Source organism: Malania oleifera, chromosome 11 (assembly GCF_029873635.1).
Source record: "Malania oleifera isolate guangnan ecotype guangnan chromosome 11, ASM2987363v1, whole genome shotgun sequence".
Classification (NCBI taxonomy): domain Eukaryota; kingdom Viridiplantae; phylum Streptophyta; class Magnoliopsida; order Santalales; family Ximeniaceae; genus Malania; species Malania oleifera.
The window spans coordinates 17,394,439-17,413,704 of NC_080427.1; positions in this window are offsets into that span (position 1 = coordinate 17,394,439).

Here is a 19,266-nt window from a genome sequence, read left to right on the forward strand (position 1 = left end):
GTATACCCTTACCTTTTCCACTAACTTAGGTGCCTAAACTCTACATTCAGAATAACCCTGGGTGACCAAATGTTCAAGTTTCGTAGATCGAACTTGAGACCATGAGATCGAACCTCGGACAAAATGGAAAATCGCCTTAGTCAGCAAATCAAACTTGAGACCACGAGACCCAAAGTTCAAATTTGACTTTTTCTGTTGTGTCTGTTCGAGCGACCGAACCTTGGCTCGTTTGACCGAAACTCTGAGGTTGGCTTAAATTTTACCTTAGTTAATTGGAGTTAAATAGGGTTAATTTTCTTAAACACATTTAAAACAATTTTAATAATTCCCTATGTATCCCCAACAATTATAATTTAGGCCTCCTCTATATATAGGGGTTCATTTGCTCAAATTAGGGCGTGATTAACATTTTGATTAGTTGAAAAATCCTCTGAAATTTTTCAAAGTCTATTCTTTATAAAAACCCTATACACTCATGTACTACCAATCTTTTTACAAACCAAAGCCTTCTGAGTGTCTATTCATTATTCTAATGTGCTAGAAAACCCTCACTTGTTTATTGTATATTTGATTTTCAAATTGAGGGTTTAGCTAGGTTTTTCCCTTGATTTTATTTGATAAATCTTTGTGTGGGAAAAATCTTATAGTTAAGTCAGTCTTTGCATTATTATTGCAAGCCTCATTGGGCTTGTATTTTTGTGTGTGTAAAAATCTTTTTACAAACTCATATTTGAATATCTCTTTGTGCTTTGATATTGAGAAAATATTTTTTGAGATATTCTAATTACTCTTGGTTCAAATCTTTGAAACTCTAAATTGTAATTAAGATTTTCATCTTTACATAGTTTCATAGATTAGCTTGTTGATACACTCATGTGCTTAAATTGAGATAGTTATTACCTTGAGCTTATAGTTCTTACATTATTGGTGTGCGCTGATTAATGTTGGTACAAATATGCTTGGTTGAGAAGCATATATTTTGTACACATTTTGTATTGTAATTGATTATATTCCAAGCATGAGCCTGAAAAGGGAGACTTGCCCTGCTAAAAGTCCTGGATTGGCTTAAACCCGATTAGGAAAGTTAGGTGCACCATCCTAGTAAGGTGTAATTGTAGGTTAAGGTCATCCCCGTTAATTAACCTGGTTGTATTAGGTGTCGCTCCACCCATTAAGTGAGTCATAGTGGAAACCCTCTTGCTTGTGAGGTCAAGGTGGGCACATAGTCACTATTGGCTGAATCCTGATAACATATCATGTGTGCACTTTACATTTCAGCACTTTATATTTACTGCACATGTATGTTATTCTCAATTGTCTGTGACTGCTGCATATGATTTAATTTCCGCACATTATATTTATCTGCGCATTTGAAATTGCATAAACAAACCTTAGGTTGTGTATATATTGCTACTGAATAGTTTAACCTAGGAGATAAATTTTTAAAATACCAATTCACCCTCCTCTTGGGAATACACCAAAGTCAACAGCTTATGTGTAAACCATAATTAGGGAAGTTTTTACATTTTAAGCACAAAAGGGAAAATTTTAATATGACTGATGGAAACTTGATTCCCTTAAAGGATGTCCCTAGTTTTGTTCATGGAAGGATGTCTTTTGAATAAGCACTTTAAAAGATTAGGAATTTGTGATCAATAGTGCTCAAGCCTAGAGTGATGACTAACATTTTGATCAAGGCTTTTAAGTTCAAAAATGAGTTTAGGGATAAATGAAATATAACAAGATGGATTCCCTAAAGCTCAAATTTGTGCAATGAAAAAAATAAGCTTAACTTAAGATATTCATATTTAAGCAAGAATTAAGCATTAAGAAATATATACGAAGCACAAATACCTTGTCCATTTGGAAGTGTGTTGACTTTTTGAGTTCAATCTCTAGTTTTGATTATGACAAACTGCATATTATTAATGTGTGTGCCTAGTACTTGAATAGGTCATTAATTTAGTGCACACACATAAGAAATGATTGATGGAAGCTTGAAAGTCTTAAAGATCATACTCCTGGTATATTCAATGAGAAAATGAAGGGCAAAAGAAGAAAACCTGCTTATGCTTCATTTGTAAATGCATTTATTATATTTGGGTCTGTAATAATTTATATCGGTCTGTAATAATCTTTGCATGTCATGCATGTAGGTAATTGTAAGCTCAAAATGGTCATAGACTGACCATAGGGAATCAAATGTCATTAGGACACCCTTCGGTCGACTGATGCCGGATTTTATTAGTGTCCTCAAAGACTTTAGAAGGCCTTTAGGTCCATGCACAAGAACACTAGATGTCTCCAAAATCACTTAACATATCGGGGGAATTAATTGAAGTGAAAACAAACTTAATAGGCAAATTTGTGAGAGGTCGGGCGACCAAACTCATTGTGTTCAAAACACTTCGAGCACCCAAATAACTGAGAAGTCAGCGGATTGACCTGGTTTCGGGTGACTGAATCAGAAATGAGAGTATCATCTTCGGGTGACCGAATTCTTGAAAGGGAACTTTTCACCAACTCGGCCCACAGAGGATTTTAGTTCAAAATAGGCCTCGAGCGACCGAACACTTGAGTTCGGTTAACCGAACTTAGCTTTGGTCACTCGAACCGAGGACAAAAACATTCTGACTTTTGTTTAGCCAACTGAGCTTGAACTCGGGCACCTGAACCATTAAAAATGACCTTTTAAGCTAAGTCTATTCGGGCGACCGAACTAAGGTTCAGCCACCTGAAACTTCTTGAGTTGATTAACATTTTACCGTGGTTAAAATGCTTTAAATAGGATTAATTTTTCTAATGTGTTTTAAAACATTCCTAATAATACCCTACAAGTCCTAAACCGGTATATTTTTGCCTTTGTCTATAAATATGAGTTCATTTATGAGGATTAAGTGGAGATTAAGAAAAATCATTAGCCAAAATTCTCTCAAACTCAAAATCCCATTTTGCCTATAATACTTCCAAACACTCTTATACCTTCATTCTTTTGATTAATCTTAACTTTGTGAGAGTTCTTGCTTGTATTATTGCTCATACTCCCATTACTTTGCTTGGTTGATTGGTATTGATTTTGGGGAGTTAAGCAAGGTTTATCCCACAGATTTTATTTAATAAATCTTGTGTTAGGAAAAACCTAGAAGCTTGAGGATCTTTGCATTGTCATTGCAAGATTTCTATAGTTATATTTTTGTTGTGCAAACACTTTTACAAGCTATATTATTCTTTCAATTAAGTCTTGAGCATATTTCATTGAAGAAAATATTTTTGAGTTGATTTGAACATTGTTGCAGCATCTTTGAAACTCTGATTCATTATTAAGATTTGATATAACTTGATTTAAAGAAATAGCTTGATTAGAACACTCTTGAGTATTCTTGCAATCATAACTTATTGAGTGCGGCTTGTACAAAAATACACATCACTGAACTTACATTTACCTATATAGTTTATGTGCATTTGATTGATTACATTTGGTACATATCTGCTTAACTGAGAAGCATAATCACTGTACCCTGTTATATTGAGATATCTGTTGTATTCCAGGCGTGGCCTAAGGGGGTGGTAATCCAGTCCGGTAAGGATTAGTTGTAAAGGTTAAGGTCAGCCCTATGTTAATTGACTTGGTTGTAAAGGTTGAGGTCAGCCCTGTGCTAATTGACCTAATTGTTTAGGTGTCGCTCCACCCATTAAGTTAGCTTATAGTGGTAATCCTTGTACTTGTTAGTCAAGGCGGGGACGTAGGCAGTTTGCCGAACCTCGATAACATTTCTGGTGCCGTCTCCTTTACTGCTTGATTGTACATGCTTAGTTAAATTTCTATTGTAGTTTAAATTCTGCTATATATTTACATTTATTTATTTTATATGCACTAGATTGACCTTAGGCTTGTGTAATACTGATGTTAGTTGATTGACCTAGGGGATAAACTTTTTTAAATACCAATTCACCCTCCTCTTGGGATTGCACCAAAACTAACAAAGTGGATTTTCTAGAGCATGCTTCTGAGATTTTATTCATGATATTATGATTTATGTTACCATCTTGGAGGTATAAGGTTCCTGATATTTTAACTAGTTAAGCCCTTAACCTTTACTTTGAACGAAAGGAGGAATGATGCAAATTATGTGGAAACTGACCTCCACTCAACTAGAAATTATCTCATTCCTTTTCAGTTCAAAGTTTGCATGTTATAGCCACTATTTTCATATTTTGCCCAGTCCTTATGATGTATATACATTAAGTGAATGGATTGGATATTATCAATAGAAATCTCATATTGGCTTGATTTATTAAGATTTTAGTATACACAAGGTGTATATTGAAGGGGTATAGTAAAATTTTTCATTTCAAGCACATACCACTTTCCAAGCCTATAGTCATTACTACCCTTAATCCTAAGGACTAAGAAGACTTTAGCAATTATGTAATACCTATTTGAATCCATTATACCTTTGGTCCTAAGGGGTTTGCCTTCATGATTACCCACATCATTTCTTTTTCTATGCCTCTGGAACCTCTAAGTCGGGTATGCCCTTTCATTTTACAAGATAAGCAAAATGTATATGTACGTGACGGATTATGCTTACTTGTTCTATTTCTATTTGATTAGGAATAAGAAGGCTTAAGGGATTTGAAAAATGAACCCTTTTTGAAATATTTAAGTCTGTTAATTCCTAAGAGTTTATCATGATCATTCTTTTTAACCTCCAAGCAGGCAATTTTCAAAACTTTCTCAATCTTTTTCTTCTCAAGGATAGCATGATAGTCTTTTAGATCTTCAAATTGTTTTGCTAACATCTTATTTTCATTTTTCAAGAAAGTTTTCTTCTTAGACATCCTAACTAGAAACATATGAGCATTGATGAATTTCTTTCGCGGTTTCTCATAGGATGTCATGCATTCAATATCAGATGCACATGTTCACTATAAGATTTTTAAAAAATTGCACATGAATCAATGCATGCATCATTTACAGTATTATCACCAAATTTAATAGAATTTTCACAGGAGGCATCAGATGATTCATCACATGATATAATGCAAAAATCAACACATGAAACATCAATGCATATAAAGTGAAAATCATATACCTTGTTGTCTGCTAATTCTACATGACTGCACCTTTCTCCATTTTTATCATTCAAGCCCAAAGCATCCGGAGAGGTGGCAACTTTCTCTGGGGTCCTCTATATCTTTTATTGAGCTCTTCCCAAATATCTCTCGCGCAATTCTGAAATCATTCAAATATAAGATGTCTCCAAAGAGACATCTCACACACAATTACATGTCATAGTCTCAAGAAAAATATTAGGACTTAAAGCATAGTATAGCATATCCATAGCATTAGAATTTGCATGCATTAAACTAGAATCATTATCATTCAAGGGCATGTGAACCCCTTTAACAATTACCTACTAGGCCCTCCAATCCATTGATTTTATAAATATGCACATGCTATTTTTTCAAGAGGTGTAGTTGACACCACAAAATAATGGAGTTCTAAAGCAAGAACGTCTCTTACCGAAGGGGGATACACCAACTAGAGCCATTTCGATCTTTAGCATAAGAGGTTAAACTTTTTTGCAACGAGTCTACCAATTTACAGGAATGGTGTATTCACAAGAGGAGGAGGGGTGAATTAGATATTTAAAAACTTCCTAAGTCAATTTATTTCTATTTTAAGATCAACAATAAGTATTACACAACCTAGGGTCATTTCTACATAAACTCAAATCTCCAAATAATTAAAGCATGTATGTAAAACAATTAATCACAATAAATAATCATACATACATGTGCGGAAATGAAATAGCGTTGGGAAAGAGAGAGACATAATATTTGTTATCGGGGTGGCCAATCCTACCTACATCCCCTCCTTAAGCCAACATCTCAAGGATTCACTATATGCTCACTTAACCAGGCAGAGCGACGCCATTTACACCTTCCTTACGAGGCAAAGACTCCCCAGCTCAGTAACAAGGCTGAGCCAACCAATTCTCCTTATGAGGTAGAGACACCTCAGCTCAATTATCAGGCTAAGCCAAACTATGCACACTTTACAGGATGGTGCCCTCCTAGCTCACCTAACAGGATTCGAGCTAAATGGGGACTCCTTACAAGGCCAGTCGATCTCCCTCTTCAGGCCACGTCTGGAATACAAAGATATGAGATATTTTTCATACAAACAAAATGCTTCTTAAATAAGTAGGGATGTATTCAATGAAAGCTCTACAATGCACTCTCAATAGAGAATGTGGTATTTTCCTCAAAAATGATTTTTGCAATCTTTGAGTAAAGTATATATACAATAAGCTCTTCAAAGATTTAAACCCGAACAAATATTTCTCAAAAAAATATTTTTCAATAAAAGTGCAAGAGAACCTAGGGCTAGGCAAAGATCAATTCAAGAAGCTTTCCGAGTAATGAATATATCAATAGATACGTGCTCAAAACCTTCTTGAATGATACTTGATATTTCTCTAAGGAAAATGATTTACACAATATATGTGTAGGAGATATTGAGATTTAGCTCAAAATAAATTTTGCAATAAAGAATAAGATATGCTTATGAATCTTACAATGGAGATGCAAACAAACTCACAAGCTATAGAAAAGCTTCTCCCAAAAATATTTATCAAGACAAAATATATAGGAGAGATTATAATCTTACTCTCAAGAATGATTTTGAAAAGAAAAGAATGAATGAGAGTAAATGATTTTTGATATGAAAAATATATGCCCAAATGAATGCTTTCTTAAAAAAAAATTTCAATATGATAAGTATAGGAGAGTATGAAAGAATAAAACTCAAAAAAATTTTCAGAAGATTTTCAATCTAAGCATTAAGTTAAAAATGAATAATTAGGGGGTATTTATAGATTCTGGGAAAAATATGACCATTTGGGACCTCTTAGGCATTTTAGAATTTGTTTAATAAAAAAATAATTACGTTAAAGTACTGAAAATTTGACCAAGCTGAGAGGTTCGGTTGGCTGGCGCTAGTGCTGGTCGGATGACTTCATACAAAAATTTGAATTTTTGGGCAGGGTCAGTTGAACGTGGAAGACACTGGTCGACTGGCCTGGGCGATTTTCCAAACCTTCGTAGGTTTAATTGGCTTAGGCATAAGGCCAATATGCCGAGTGAATAGTTTCGATCGACTGGGCATTTTTAAAGTTGAACGGTCGGTCGGTTGGGGCTTAAAAAATAGGTCAAGTAATAAAGGTTGATCGACTGGGTGTTTTAAGAGAAAAGGCTGGCCGATCGGCCGAGCTTGAACAAAATTTCAATTTCGCCCTCTGGGCATGGTCGGTCGACTGAGGTATTTAAAACAGGAAATGGGTCGGTTGACCAAGGTCAATTAAAAATTTAAGTTTAGCCCTATTTTTGACCTCAAATTCATTTTAAAACCTTTATAAGATTTTATCATTTTTAGAAAATGGTTTTTACTGAAAGTGTTGGTCCCCCTAAGGTTAGTCTATGGTTTTGTTTGAGCTTTACATCATATCACGTGAAGCATATATTATTACAGACCAAATATAAACTAAATGCAATTACAAATAAAATAATAAATGTCTACTTCTTCTTTACTTTTTTGTCTTCATGGAATGCACCTAATTGTATGAGTCTTTAATTCCTTCATACTTCTATTTTTCTTTCCTTTATGTGTATTTTCTGAATTATAACTTGTTCAAACACTAAATACACTTATAAGATATATGTGTTTTATTAGCATCAAAATAGGAATCAGACTCAAAAAATTAACACTCTGTTGGTTAGAGCTTTGTTGTTTGGTCCAAAGCATACATTGCAAGGTACTCTTTTGTTGTTTGATTGACAACTTGGAATAAATTAGGTACATGCTTTTTACAGATTCTCTTCTAGAGTTGATCTCTTCTTAATCTATTAGTTCTGCAACTAACATAAGGAAAACATAAATTACTTGTTTTTTGAGTTTAACTAGGTTGATTGTAGAAATATATAGAAAGCTACAACAACTTTGAAGATGTCTTCTCTACTTGGGATGATGAATGACCATACTTAATCAATTGGAGAACTCCTATCATATAGGTTATGCGTGTAAAAATAATTGGTCTGCATCACATTGGGGGGGGGGGGGAGGGTGGCTAGAAACTCCTTAGGAATTTTTTTATTTTTTTGGCCCATTCTCAAGTTAATTCTAAGAACATTTATACAAAATTGTGGCTGATGTTAGAAGTAAAATAGATCGAGTTAGGAAGTTTGTTCACTTCCTTTAGTCTTGGTGATGTGTTGTATGTGTACTTGTATTTGCAGTACTTGTTCTCCTTGCTCTAATACATTCCCACTTACTATCTTCGATCTGAAAGCAAATAATAGGTCAATTAAGTTTTGTTAGGACTTTATTATTGCCGTTGTTAGGAGAAATCAATGATTAGGATTCAACCTCAATCAATTAGCTCTATATATAGGTTATGCATGTAAACATAATTGGTCTACATCACATTGGGGGGATGGCTAGAAACTCCTTAGGAATTTTTTTATATTTTTGGCCCATTCTCAAGTTATTTCTAAGAACATTTATACAAAATTGTGGCTGATGTTAGAAGTAAAATAGATCGAGTTAGGAAGTTTGTTCACTTCCTTTAGTCTTGGTGATGTGTTTTATGTGTACTTGTATTTGCAATACTTGTTCTTCTTGCTCTAATACATTCCCACTTACTATCTTCGATCTGAAAGCAAATAACAGGTCAATTAAGTTTTGTTAGGACTTTGTTACTGTCGTTGTTAGGAGAAATCAATGATTAGGATTCAACCTCATCATAAATTATCTCCTTTAAAGTACAAATGTAAAGAAAACCATTTATACACACATGATTACTCAAACTCCATATTTGAGATTGTTGGCCTTACAAGGCTTAAAACCTTGTTATCTTATTTTGATGCCAACAAACAAATGAAATTTAATGTATTTGTGTGAGTAATGATATTTCAGGGCTCATATATGAAAAAACAAAGGTCAAAGTGCTCAAGAGGATCAAATGAAGCTTAAAAGAGTCCAAGCATGGATTTAAAGATGATATATTAAACCTTTAAGAATATGAAGACATGAATGAGTTGTTGAAAGCCAAGGAATATTAAAAGATCCAAAGAAAGGCAAAGTGATAAAGCTCAAAAAATATGAAAGCTTGAAGAAAAGATGGAAGTTTGAAGAAACAAAACATGAAGACTCAAGAATGGGAAAAGTTTTAGAAGTTTTCATGTAAGTACTTTTAATGTTTAAAATATCGTTTGAAATATTTTGAAACTCTTAGATTAACTTAGACCTAGATACTTTTTAAAATACTTGGAAAATATTTTTAAGGCTAAAAATTATTTTAAAAGGGTTAGAATCATTTTTGGATAAAAAGCACCAAAAAGGGTATTTCTATTTGCTGTCAGTTTTTATACAATCACATTAAGGTGCATTTTTCACTATCAAAACCTCATTATTTTGAAAAGTGGTCAACATGAAAATTGTAGGAGTTTCTCTTAGCTATCATTTGAAACTAAGAACACTTAATTTAGAGTTATACATAAAAATTGATATCCAAAACATTGAAGTGGGGTCACTACTGACAAAAGAACAATACAGAATACGCAGAGAGTTACAGCAGCAAATTCAGACGACTGAACTTGCGACTTCAGTCGAATGAACCTACTACATCAAATTACTGAATCCTGATTTCAGTCAACTGACCTTGTATCCAGTTCTATTTTTTTAAGGGGTTAAGAAACTTCAATCGACTGAACTCGACACTTCAAATGACTGAACACTATTCAACGAGAAAAAATTTTAAAACTCTTGTTTTTAAATTGTAGCCGTTTGAGCTCCAAACTTCCTAAAAACTTGGGAAACTCTCTAAGGAAACTTTTGCAACGTGGAAACAAGTTTGAAAGCCTATAAATACATGGTTTTGCAAATCAAAACTCATCCAAGAATTGAAAAATCTGCTTGCAAAGCTGAAAGCACTCTTGTTCTTCCAAAGCTCTCTCGTTTACTCATTGAAAAATTCTTTTGCTGAGAATTCTGAAGTGCTGATCTTTCTTTCTCTTAGTTCCTACTGCTAATCCTCTTCTAAGAAGGATATTGGTGAATTCTACACTTGAGTTTCATTGTATTTCATATTGATATTTTACACTCAAAGTATATAGTGCTGAAATTGTACTAACTTGCTCTTTGAGAGAGTATACTTGTACGTAGGTCTTATCTTGTGTTTCTTATATTTCTTTGACGTTCCAAGGGTTGTTTGGATCATTGGCTAACCAAGGAAATATTGCTTAGAGAGGCGGGCTCTAGCCTATGTAAGGAGTGACCGAACGAGGGAATATCGTTTGGAGAAGGCGGGCTCTAGCCTTAACCAAGGAGTGTTGTAATTGGTATTGTTCCACCTGTCGACAGAACTGAACTAGTGAATCCTTTGGTGGTTTGCCAAAGGCGAGGACGTAGGCTGGGTATAAGCCGAACCTCATAAAAATCTCCGTCTCATTCTCTCTTTCCCTTACTCTTTATTTTCAACATATTTAAATTGTGTGGATGGTTTTAAATTTGAAAATCATATAAACTACATATATTTGGAAATCAAACAAACTTAAGGTTTAATTTTGATTTGGGTTGCAGAAACCGAAAGGGAGTACGTATCTTGCGAAAACCTTACGGGAGTACGTTACTTGGTTAACATCCCAAAGATAAATTTACCAAGAGTTTATTTAAGTTTTAAATATTTGGAAAGAGTGATTTGATTCATCTATACAGGGCTTTACATCAGCAAGCATAAATTCTCATTCACTACAGGGCTTGGTTCAAATTTGGAAAATATAAACAAAAACCATCTTGAGTTTTATATTACCAAAGTGCTGAATACTTTGTATCTTGGTTTGGTTGTTTGTTGTTTAACTTGTACTTGACAAATAAATTGATTGTTTGGCTTGAAGATATTGTTTAATTGATTGGTTGTTTAATTGTGTTATTGATTGGATAATGGAACTAAGTTCTCGATTAATTAAAGAATTAAACAAACAAGTCAAGAATTGGATAAAAGAAATAAAGGAAGTTTAAGGTATCTCAAAAGGAATTAAAAGAAATTTTTAAAAGCCAATTCACCCCCCTCCCCCCTCTCTTGGGAAGCTATTCCTAATTTCAACACAATATAAGTGTAGGAGATATTGAGATTTAGCTCAAAATAAAGTTTGCAATAAAGAACAAGATATGCTTATGAATCTTACAATGGAGATGCAAACAAACTCACAAGCTATAGAAAAGTTTCTCCCAAAAATATTTATCAAGACAAAATATACAGGAGAGACTATAATCTTACTCTCAAGAATGATTTTGAAAAGAAAAGAATGAATGAGAGTAAATGATTTTTTATATGAAAAAAATATGCCCAAATGAATGCTCTCTTAAAAAAATGTTCAATATGATAAGTATAGGAGAGTATGAAAGAATAAAACTCAAAAATATTTTCATAGGATTTTCAATCTAAGCATTGAGTTAAAAATGAATAATTAGGGGGTATTTATAGAGTCTAAGAAAAATATGACCATTTGGGACCTCTTAGGCGTTTTAGAATTTTTTTAATAAAAAAATAATTACGTTAAAGTGCTAAAAATTTGAACAACCCGAGAGGTTCGGCTGGCTGGCGCTAGCGCTGGTCGGCTGACTTCATACAAAAAATTGAATTTTTGGGCAGGGTCGGTTGAACGTGGAAGACACTAATCGGTTGGCCTGGGCGATTTTCCAAACCTTCGTAAGTTCAGTTGGCTTAGGCATAAGGCCGGTCTACCGAGTGAACAGTGTCGATCGACTAGGCATTTTTAAAGCTGAACGGTCAGTCGGCTGGGGCTTAAAAAATAGGTCAAGTAATAAAGGTCGATCGACTGGGCGTTTTAAGAGAAAAAGCTAGCCGATCGGCTGAGCTTGAACAAAATTTCAATTTTGCCCTCTAGGCATGGTCGATCGACTGAAGTGTTTAAAACAAGAAATGGGTCGGTTGACCAAGGTCAATTAAAAGTTTAAGTTTAGCCCTGCTTTTGACCTCAAATTCATTTTAAAATCTTTATAAGATTTTATCATTTTTAGAAAATGGTTTTTACTGAAAGTGTTGGTCCCCCTAAGGTTAGTCTATGGTTTTGTTTGAGCTTTGCATCATATCACGTGAAGCATGCATTATTACCAACCAAATATAAACTAAATGCAATAACAAATAAAATAATAAATGTCTTCTGCTTCTTTACTCTTTTGTCTTCATGGAATGCGCCTAATTGTATGAGTCTTTAATTCCTTCATACTCTATTTTTCTTTCCTTTATGTGTATGTTCTGAATTATGACTTGTTCAAATACTAAATACACACATAAGATACATGTGTTTTATTAGCATCAAGATAGGAATTAGACTAAAAAAATCAACACTTTGTTGGTTAGAGCTTTGTTGTTTGGTCCAAAGCATACATTGCAAGGTACTCTTTTGTTGTTTGATTGACAACTTGGAATAAATTAGGTACATGCTTTTTACAGATTCTCTTCTAGAGTTGATCCCTTCTTAATCTATTGGTTCTGCAACCAACATAAGGAAAACATGAATTATTTGTTTTTTGAGTTTAACTAGGTTGATTGTAGAAATATATAAAAAGCTACAACAACTTTGAAGATGTCTTCTCTACTTGGGATGATGAAATGACCATACTTAATCAATTGGAGAGCTCCTATCATATAGGTTATGCATGTAACCTTAATTGGTCTGCATCACATTGGGGGTACGGAGGTGGAAAGGGCTAGAAACTCCATAGGAATATTTTTTTTTTTGTTGGGCCCATTCTCAAGTTAATTCTAAGAACATTTGTACAAAATTGTGGCAGATGTTAGAAGTAAAATAGATCGAGTTAGGAAGTTTGTTCACTTCCTTTAGTCTTGGTGATATGTTGTATGCGTACTTTTATTTGTGGTACTTGTTCTCCTTGCTCTAATACATTCCCACTTACCATCTTCGATCTGAAAGCAAATAATAGGTCAATTATGTTTTGTTAGGACTTTATTATTGCCGTTGTTAGGAGAAATCAATGATTAGGATTCAACCTCAATTAATTAGCTCTATATTTTGTTCTTCTTATATTATCATCATAAATTATCTCCTTTAAAGTACAAATGTAAAGAAAACCATTTATACACACATGATTACTCAAACTCCATATCCACATTCGCATGATTGCATCTTGAGTGATGTCCAACACAATCTAAATGATTAACCACCGTATTACCCTTTTGACAGCTACAAGAGAATCAAATTTTTGTAGTCGATGAAATATATTTTATGGTCTAAGAAGAAGTACTTATAGATGTTTCAATGTCCATTAAAAATTAAAGTTCCAATATGAACATGGAATTCTTATATAGAAGTCATTCACTTCATATATTCTTAAAAAAGGGATGCATTATGATATGTAGTATCTGTTTACTAAGTCATCTTGTTCAATCGTGATAATTTTTATATGAAATATAAGAGGACTTATAAACGAAGAACTCTAATTCATTCATTCATTTTAATATTGTTTTTTGTTTGTTAAGTGAATTGCTTCAAGGGATGCTTCTTACATACGAAATTAAACCTATAATTGATGTGCTTTCTTTCAGCAATCCTAAAACTTCAAATGGAAGTTTAAACAATGGGCATCTATACAAATGAAACCCCACATCGACACAGCTATATATAATTGTTAAAAGCAATATCACCATTGGAGTTTGATTGCTGACGAGAGCCAACCCTAAGTATCTACCCTTCACTGGAAGTTTAAAAGTGACTCTCCTAGCCAGATATCTGAAAAAAGCACATGAATTTTAAAGATATTAAAATGCCCACTCTCCTTTTCCTTCTAAATATTTAAAATAATTGACATCAATCACATCCAAACGAATCCACTGAGTTAAGCTTTTGTAAAGCATGATTAAGAAAAGATGCTTGAGGAATGTGGCAGTGGGATGACCATTCGCTAAAGCTCCAAACCAATTAAAGCCTTAATTTATATATTAAAAAAAAAAGAGCATTTTAAAAATATTGAAAAAGGACAGTTTTCAGCTTATATTTTTTTGATTATTTCTAAATTTCTTTTTTATATAACTTTACATATAAATTTAAATTTTAATTAGTATATTTGGTAAATTAATATTAATTAAAAAAAATGCCCCATAAATGCGCAATTCTCCTATTATTTTTTTATACAATTTTCTCATTATTTATTTTTAAAATTTTTAGAGTTGTGGAGCATACTTGTAAGTCTATTCATGCAGCTAGCGGGTGTATTGGCAGCCAAAAATGCTATTTGTTACTACTTGGAAATCAAATGATATTCGTGACTCGCTCATTAATCACGACTGCCTGAAAGTGATAAAACAAGAATGACGTGGAGGACCCATGATGTACTCCGCAGGATTACTCCGATGACTAAGTAAGAGACTAATGAGAGGTTATGAATAGCAACAATAGAAAGAAATGAATATCAATGAGATGCTTACATCTTTTCCAAGTCCCCTTTTTATAGTGGTAAAGGTTGACCCTCTATCAATCTGACATTAATGGGCGTTATTGTGCTTGTTATGGGCATTTATTTTTTAATATAGTTTTGTAACCGCCCCTCTCGTTAGTGTGTATATTAAAGTCTGTCCGTCAGTTTTGTAAGGAGGTTTAGTGACGCCATCGAAACCGTTCCCCCTTTTTAATGGAGATATTTTGATGTATATCACTATTGATACTTTATATTTGTTTTTTAAGTTCTTGTAACAAAAAATCCTAAGTTAATTTCGAGACTTGGAATGGTAGGATTGAGGGTCATTTTGTTTATTCGCTCTTTCCTAACCAGTAGTTAGAAACGAGATTTGAACTCCTTGACCAATAATAAAACTGTTCATATTTTTATCAGTAGAATAATCCCTTGAGACTTATCTCGTATTCATTTTTAATATATTAAAAAATAATTTATTTTTAAATTTTCACCGTTTAAGAAGCAAAATAAAGGAATCCTGGTTAGGGATATAATAAAGAGGATGAAATGTAGGCTTGCCACCGTTTAAGGATACCTGGAAAGGGGTACTTCTCAGGCTACAGCAGGAATCCCACTACACCAACTTAGAATTAAATATAAACAAACTAAGATGCCTTAAAATAATACCCACTTTAATTAATCTATTTACTTATATCGAAACCCTAATTAACAAGAAGGAAGTGGGCACGACTACAGCTCCCACCACTACTAAAATATAATTAAAAATGCATTAATTATGTTAGATGCATGCATTAATTGCCTCATGAGTTGTTCGAGCAGCATTAATATTGTAGACTTGTATTCGCATTTTTGTGCTATGCCCACTTTGAGTACAAACAAACTTGCTGAAATGAGTTGGTCATAATGTGGATCTGATTCTTGTTATTGTTTTCTTTATCTTTATCTTTTTCGTTTTAGGTGGTAGGGCACTTGTAATTTCGGACACTAATGTAGGAAAGATTCAGATTTTCCTTGTATTTATTAATTATTAGGGCAAAAAGAAACTTGGTTTCTCTTGATTTTTAATTGACACGAACACGTAGATTGTTCCTGATGTTTTAAAAATCTCATGCACGGCACAATTTTTCAAACACTTACGCCTTCTATTTTAGTGTTTTTTTTTTAAGTATATATTCAAGTCGATCGGTACCCTTTTATTGACCCTCAGGAGATTGACGTTTGTGTGATTTTTAAACCCATGTCTTTCTTATTGGGTAGTTAAGAGTCTTTTCAACCTCAAAAGTTAACTCATAGGGTGAGACTTTCCTTCTAACTTAACAACTGACCACCAACTCATTCCACAACCGATGTGGGATAATCCTAACAATCTCCCCCTCACACATCGGGTTCCAAATCGGCGGCTCCACGTATCCGGCATCCCATGGAGAATATTAAACCATGACTCTAATACCAGTGTTAACGCTAGAGGAGTCCACAGGTGGACTTAATACACATAGGTGAATGTCAACTTGATCAGAAAGCTTAAGTCTATTGGATCTGACCCAACCATATATATAAGCATTCATCATCCACTCAAATTTTTCAATGTAGGACAAACTCACAAATGGAATTCTCAATAATCTCTCCCTCACTTGTGAGTTCTAACTACTATACCCCTTGAACGAAAGTCATCTCCCTTGTGGGAGTAAACCTAATTCCCCAATAGTTGTTCAAGTGGACCTTATCACTGTCGCCTTACGTGCCTCGAATTGCATTTCACGTGCCTCCAAACCAATCCTACCTTCCACGTCTTGACCATATTCAAATCCATCCAAAGGCTAAATGATCCTTATTGGTCTCACTCACACACTTGGTCCTCCAACTATTAGTACGTCAAGAGAATTAGTTTCACGTCTCGACTTTTACGATGTCCCTCACACTTAATAACTAACCGTCAACCCTTACCACAATCGATGTGGGATAACCCCAACAATTCTAATAAATATTGTGAGATCTTTATAAGCTTTTTAAGATTTAAAAAAAAAAAAAAAAAAGAGCTCCACTTAGATCAACAATTTTGTTTGAGAGAAGACAAAAAGAAGACAACAAGAAAGAAATTAATTTTTCATTTATATAAATACTATTAAAAATATAATTGAAGTCACTCATTTATCATGCAATTTATTTTCCTTCTCATTTTTTTAAAAATTAAATTATTTATATTTTCTAATATTTTTTAAGTTTTAAACTCAAATTTAAAAAGAATTCACAACCTTTTTTTATCAAATTTCAAAAAATATTAGAGTCTTTTATCTAAACCACGGAGATTTCCTTATTTGATGTCATTTTTTAAAAAAATCAAATTTATCCCTATAATTACTCATAATTATTCTAAAATGCCTTTATAATTATCAGCAACTATTCCAAAATATCCTTATACTATTTAATTTTTTATTAATTTTTTATAATTTTTAAAAAAATTTAAAAATGAAAAGTCGTACAGTGCCATGGCTAGTTTATTAATATTATTTTTTTTCTTTGTTATGGTGGGGACAGAGAGGGCTGTTTGCTTTATCCGTTGCATCGCATTGAGTTGGACACTTGAAATATGAAAGCAATGCTCAGAAAATACAACCGATCTTGTGACGTCGTTTTGGCGGAAAGAAGATAAAGAAGGGATTAACGTTGACGCATGCTTGCTTGGACTCCACATGCAACTTCAAGATGATAAATCTTTCTCAGGGTGTTTTCTTTTTCACGAGGCCCTCAAACTACATAGAGCCTGCAGGCGCCTGTAAGGCTGCGTTTGGTTGTTTTAATGGGATAAACTACACAATGCTAAGTCAAGAGTTAAAACAGAGAAAGATGTGAATATGAAGATCTTAGATTAAGGGTCACTCAAAATTAAAGAGAAAAAAATATAATTTTATTTTTCTTTTTATTACGCACCGGGTTTCCACATATTCATTTTACGGTCCACGTGACTAATCTCGCACCCCTTAAAGCCGACCTCACAACTTCAAAGGGAGGTAAATTTCAAGAATCTAGAGGCAGAAACGAACTCGGGAGGGTTTGAACACCTGATCTCGTGAGAGGCACTCTTGCAGCCCGCACTATCACGTGAATCACACCCTGAGAGTGAAAAAAAAAAATACAATCTTGAAAGGAGAATAAGAGGTGTAACTCCTTTTACAAAATTATAAATAATTTTAAAACTCAAACTAGTGGCTTGATGATTAGGTGGGCTAGATTAGTTGGCGGGTCAAATCGATGGCCGAGTAAGTGATATTATGGTTAAGTATTCAAAGTTATTTATAAAAATTTGTTATTTTTTCTTGAAAAATATATGAACCAATATAATAGAAATGCTCGAAATAACGTTAAACAAGTAAGAAATGAACATTGTTAGCCATAAGTAAACTACACAATTGTAATTCAGAAGTTAAAGAGAAAGATATGAATATGAAGATCTTAAATCGATTAAGGGTCACTCGAAATAAAAAAGAAGAAATATAACGCCGAAGTAAAGCGAAAAATGAGAGGTGTATCTCCTTGTATAAAATTATAAATAACTTTAAAACTCAAATTAGTGATCAACTCGATGATCGGGTCCATTGGATTAGTTGGTCGGTCAAACCCATGGTCGATATTATGGTTAAATATGAAAAGTTATTTACAAAAAATTATATTTTTTCTTGAAATGAGAAATGATAAGATAAGAATGGTCAAAATAACATTAAACAAATAATAAATTAAATAAATTATTATTTTTATTTTATAAAAATCTTAACATATGACCTTTTCCAGCAAAAATGATAAATCCCTATCTAATTTTTCTTTTTATAAATGTTGTCTTATTTTTAAAAGATGATTATATTTTTCGCTTACAAAATGATATACATTATTCTTGTATATATATATATAACCAAATGAAGATTCCTTTTTTTTTTTTCATTCAAAAATTTAACTTAGTTAAAATAAATTTTATAAATACAATATCTAATTTTAGTTAAGGCTACTATCCTATCTTATTATTGTCTTATTTTTAAAATATATATCATTTATCCTAATTGTACCTTTATTAATTTATTGTACCAACATAGATATAAATACATGTATTATGTATATAAATATAAATATATATATATATATATATATATATATACTCATTTTATTTTATTTTTTAACCAAATAAAATATTTTTTTTTATTTTTAAATAAAAAATTTTAAACATTCTAAATATAATTTTATCTAATTTTGATTAAATTCCTTTATAGTATATAAATTTACTTCTTTAAGGAATATTTTGTCTTACTTTAAAAAGATAAGGATATTTTTTTAGCACAAAATTATTAATTTACACAATTTCCACTTATATATATTATAAAAATTTACTTCTTTTAGAAATATTTGGTTTTAATTTTAAAGTTATGATATATATATTGTATAGAATAATTTTTACGAATATATTAGTCTCACTTTCAAAAAATAAGAATGCTTTTGCTCACAAAATAATTTACACTATTTCACTTTTTGTATAGAGTATAAATATATAAAGAGTGGTGAAACGTGAGATTGGTAGAAGAAATGGAAAGGTGTTGATGCGCTGTCCATGGTTGCCGAAGACTAACCAGAATTCACATACAATGCCACAAACTCAGTAGAGGATAAAAGGGATTACGAGCTCATTAAATATATTGTATAGGAAATATGTCAAATAAATGCTAAAAATTGAAACAAATTAGATGTGACACATTGTGGTGGAT